This window comes from Gobius niger (genome assembly GCF_951799975.1).
Source record: "Gobius niger genome assembly, chromosome: 13".
NCBI lineage: Eukaryota > Metazoa > Chordata > Actinopteri > Gobiiformes > Gobiidae > Gobius > Gobius niger.
In genome coordinates, this window is record NC_136864.1 from 9,801,078 (window position 1) to 9,806,882 (window position 5,805).

Sequence of the window (5,805 nt, forward strand, 5' to 3'; positions counted from 1 at the left end):
TCGCCTTGTCCCCGGCTGAGTGGAGTTTATGCAGTCGTTTAAACGTGGCGCCTGCCTCTCTCCTGTGGATAGTGATAATATTTAACGGCCGACCTTATCACTTCTCCTCGGAGCCAGCGACGCGGGAGCATGGTAATGTCTGAACACAGCTCTGTATGGGGCATGCTAATCCAGCGGTGGCCGGGCCTGATTAAAGATGGGTATCGCCCGCATGGTAAACAAGGCCCGGCCACAAAGATACTGTACATCATGTGCACACGAGCATTGAAGGCTTACTATTCCACCTGAAAATGTTATTACTGATTCAATGAGATACGGGGCAGCACTTTATGCATTTGTGATATTTGGTGGTGGTAGTAAAAGTATCTACATTTGGCTCTGTCAGAGTTTTGGATGAAACGTTAGACATCATGGAAATTCACCATATAAGGGGCTATAACAACAGGTGCTGGCTCATGTAGCAGCCTAGAGTCCAGATGTTTGTGTGATCCATATTTCCATTTTCTTGCATTTTAAATGATCTACGTTGGCTCATTGTTGTGGAATGTGCCAGTAATCCTAGAAATCTTGGCTGTTTTGACAACACGACACAAAGCTTTATCACAGTTGTCCCACACTCGCACTCACAAACACACTTTCATTCATCCTGGCCTATGTTTTTAGTGGTAGGGGAAACCATCCAGATTTTCAGTTGTAGGTCCTGTTCTGGAATACCTTCCCACAGAATAGTTTTTAGATGGATGGGAAAAACTATAGCACCAACTGGAAGTCTACCCAAACTGACCAAGGTTTTTAGCCTTAGCTTTTAGTATTTACTAGCTGAGACCCGGCCTTCGGCCGGGCCTCGCTAGTCTCCACATTTGATATTCTGAGATTATGAGTGATTACAAAGAAATGTCCAACCCGTCACACAGTTCAGCTGTAGACCAGTGGTGCCCAACCCATTCCAAAAACTATGGCCACAACAAATGTGTAAAATAATGAATGCTGAAAATAATTTCAAACCAACTGCAATTGGAGTGTTTGATGCACCCATACTCCTTTATTATAAACTACAACGACAATTTGTTCGCTAAACACAGGGAATAAAATTCAAGAGACAGTGGGATAATTATGGATAAATATTAGGGGTTCAGCTCTAACGGTTTGGTTCACAGTGCAGGACCAGTGTTTTGGTGCATGACGGTAGTGTACAATAAGAAAAAGAATAAGTAGGTTTAGAACTGAAATAGCCTAATGATCGTTGTTAGACAGTATTTATAACCTTACAATAAAATTGGCAATGCTTTCCAAGCTGCTTTAGAATAAAATGTACCTCTGGGCTCACAATACGTGAAAGCAAAATCGAAAACAAATGGTACAGCTGCAAAGTAAAAAAAAAAAGAAAGAAAAAAACTACGCAGTGCAGGCCATGCGCTCGTTAAGTGGTAGTTTCATTTTCGCTTTTACTCACACGGAGGATAAATCAGTCGGAGCAGCGCGTTTCATTAGAGGCTCGTGTTGGAGCAGGTTGTGGGCAATGTTTTGCGTGTACTTAAACAAAGACACGCAGATGTCTTTTGGAGGATGTATCTGTACCTGTGCGGAGCGTCTGCAGGTTAGCGGCGAGTGACGATGACACACATCGCCCTGTTTGGATGCGCGCACACGCACGGTAGCACCAACCACGCACACACTCAGTACTGTCGCCACACACACGCACACGCACGCGCGCGCACACACACATACGGACACACCGCCCTGTTTGGATGCGCGCACACGCACGGTAGCACCAACCACGCACACACTCAGTACTGTCGCCACACGCACACACACGCACGCGCGCACACACACACATACGGACACACCGCCCTGTTTGGATGCGCGCACACGCACGGCAGCACCAACCACGCACACACTCAGTACTGTCGCCAGGCTTCCTGGTGTTCCCAAACGGTCTCCCATCCCAGTCCTAACCAGGCCCTTCCCTGCTTAGCATCCGAGGAACGGTCTCCCATCCCAGTTCTAACCAGGCACTTTCCTGCTTAGCTTCAAAGTCGGTATGGGAAATAAACATGGCGGCGCCCTGGCGGCGGCCATTGAGATAGCGTTTTCTATAATAGATGACACACAGGTACTGCCATTGACAAAGGCACAGGTGTTCCTTTAGTTAAATAGATTTGATCACACACCCCTTTGTTTTCCAGTAACAGTTATAGCACATTGTTAAATTATGTCTAATTATTTTTTGGCCATTTCTTAAATAATATGAATGAAAACACAAAAACATTTGTTTCACTCATGATCGGTGATTTTGTTATGGGGATGTGAAATGAGTTCACATAAAATACCAAAACTCTTGGGTCCTAATACCGTGTAATGCCTCCTTTTGCATCAAAGACAGTCTGGAGTCTTTTGTGGTAGTTGTGTAGAAGGCTCTGTATATAATCTAATGGTAAAGCGGCCCATTCTTCTTGGCAAAAAGCCTTCAGTTCCTGTAAATTCCTGGGCTGTCTTGCATGAACTGCATGTTTGAGATCTCCCCACAGTGGCTCAATGATATTGAGGTGAGGAGACTGAGATGGCCACTCCAGAACCTTCACTTTATTCTGCTGGAGCCAATGATATCGGCGAACCATATCCATATTTCACAGTAGGTATGGTGCTTTTCATCATATGCCATCATAGGGTAAGCGCTCTAACCAGGGCAAGTATAAAAGGATACATTTTGTGTAAATATTGTAATGATATCTATGCTGTACCTGTCGGACAGAGCATCAAAGTGTCAGAACCGGGAGGTGGAAGTTACACATGGTCAGAAGACGAACAATGTTAAATTGGGGCCTTTTGTAGAGCGCTCCCAGTGGGCACACAGGAACTACACTACAACAAAATACTCCTGCTAAATCATACCATGCTAATTCCCTTCCCTCCCAAATTCCTCACAGAAAGGTCTCACTTGGTGTAGGACCTGTGACCTTCTTACTGTGAGCCAAACGCATGACCGCTGACTCAGCTACCATCGAGAATAAAGAACTTAATGAGATGAAGCAGGATCATAAACAGCATTTATAAAAATCAATTAAATCAAAATGATAATAAACTTTTCATTATCAATGCGTAGAATGTGTGAAGACAATTCTCTTCCAAAAGTTTTCCCCCCAAAATGAAAACTTCTTTGGTTTATAGTTGTACATTTGAGACCGGCACTTTTGCCAAGAGTATAATATCTGACATTCACTGAATTAGATGGCAAGCAAAGAGAAACTTTTCTACAGGTAAAAATGCTGAGTTGGCTTCCCCAGAACCCAAACTGGCCGCTTCCAAACACTTAAACCCTTACAATATTATGCTCCTTGAATCTGTATCTCTCCACAACTAGCGCCGAGAGTGACATAACAGAGCAGGAGGACTGTGCATCTCAGAAGTCTGCTCAGCATTACAGCCTCGAAGATCAAGTGGATTTACACTGTGATCCCACTACAGACAATATTCAGACCGGAACGGCTACTGTAAAGCAAAGGTTTTGAGAGCATGAACAAATAAAGGCCTATCAATGCACATATAACAAATAAGACGACATTATGTTAGTCATCCAGGTGAGTTTCATGACAATAAAGGCTTTGGGTTGGAATATATTGAGTCCAGGAATAACTTCAATGCAGTCTGAATTTGTACAAAGAAACCTCTACTTCAGGTGCACTTCAAGCTCAAGGGTAAATGCACTATCCAATATTTAAATCTGTGCAAGGATTTCACGAGGTAGCAATTCCACATGAAAGATGGCATATTTATTTATTGAGCAACTATTCAACTATCTGCTCATATCTGCCAAGGCTTTAGTCCTTTCATGTGATAACAAATGGTAAACAGACTTACATAGTGCTTTTCTACCTTAATCAGGCCCAAAGCGCTTTACAGTAAAGAACCAGTCACCCATTCACTCTCTCATTCATACACCAATGTACACAGACACCGGAGGCAACTAGGGTGAAGTGTCTTGCCCTGTGTGCATTTGCGGGAGCTGGGATTCAAACCCGTGACCTTCCGATCACGAGACGACCCGCTCGACCATCTGCTCCACAATCACCAATAACAAAGGTAAAAACACAGTATAAAGCTCCGGTCAGGGCTCAAATGCAAAGTTCGAAGGTGCACTTTGGGATATTCCAATTATGACAAATTACTTTTGTTTTTAGACACAAGGATAATACTGAAAAAGAGATTCTTAATCTCAGTGGGACTATCCTGGTTGAATAAAGGTCAATAAATAAAGGTCAATAAATAAATAAACCATTGGCCGTGGGTTGCACTGCTCCGTGACTACGAAACAGGATGAGGCCATTGCCCACCATTGCTGTAATATATCCATTTAGTGGCGGCAGAACAAGCTAGTTTTCCATTAGAAAGCATTGCACTTGACACACGTTTCAAACAACTATAAAGCCTGGTTTCTAATTTTGTTAAACTTCGTACAGATATTCCTCCTGTGATAACGCTGGGTTAGGTACAATTAAATAAAACAGCCACAGGTACATTTTAGAATTCTAGAATAGAGTTTGGGAATGTGATGTCATATCGCTAAGCATTATGGGATTAGCAGCAATTGTAAACTAATGGGGATTTTAAAAGTTGAAATACTGAAGTTATTGTTCCCATTAAAACACTTGGACACCACAGTGTGTTAGATCTATTTACCAGCAGTAAATCAGCAGCTAACGGCGTTCTTCCACAGGTATTTTCTCCACTTTTTATACTGTTTTTAGCTAATGTTAGTCAATGGAAATGCATGCTAACAGCTGCAAAGATGGCGGATCTCCATGGTAACTGTGGAATTTCCCGAAGTCTATATTAATAAGGGCATGACTTTGAGTGACAGGTCGTTAGCATCAGAGCTAAAGGCGCGGTTATGACCGAACTACACGCTCTGCGAGGGTCTACCGTGAAGATCTCGCCCTTATGCCCTTTTTAAGAACATGCTCGGCCGGAGCAGGGTAGGCGGAGTCTGTAAATCAAGCATGGACTGACTCCCTTTCAAACGTGGTCATTAAACGGGGAGTGAGCATAACACTGTTTATTATTGTTTATACATAAAAACTTAACTCTACACCACTACAGTGTTATGAATGGATCCTTGTTGTTTTATCCTTACACGCTGGTATTTTCAGGCTATATTATTGTCAGAAAGATCCAGACAATAATAACCTGTGGTGTATCTGCAGAGTAATCACGGCAAACATTAAATGTGTCCTAAACAGGCTCTAAAATTTAGTGAAGAAACATTTTTACTTTGCTGCTTGCCACAACTAGGTCTTACAAATGTAAAACTTGGCAAAAAATTGTCCAAATTCGTATGAAACAAAGTTAAATTCTGATACATTCTTTACAGATCAGCATTTTCAACACCTTACTCAAACTTTGGCTCAGCGTGGTAAAATCTGCTGGCCTATGGGAAAAGTGTTTTGCGTGGGCCGTTAAAAGGACAAGCGTAATTCGCTGTTCCCCCCACAGTCCAAAGATGTGTGATGCAAATGAAAAAGGGCCGAATAATAAATGGAGCGTGATAAGCAGGAAATCGCTGATAACGAGAAAATTGTTACAGAGACTAATGCGCTTGGAACGGGGCCAGTCATTTTCTACGGCGCCACCTCATTCACGATACTGAGTGATGGGTCCAACCTGTCCCGGGCAGGTTCAGGCGGGGGCTGACGGGATATGGCAGGTTATTGTCGAGCACGCCACTCTGCATTGATGGTTTGACTGTTTAATGCGATCAATATATTTTTAACATGTTCCATCCATGGTCACACTTTTGCACTTCCGAAT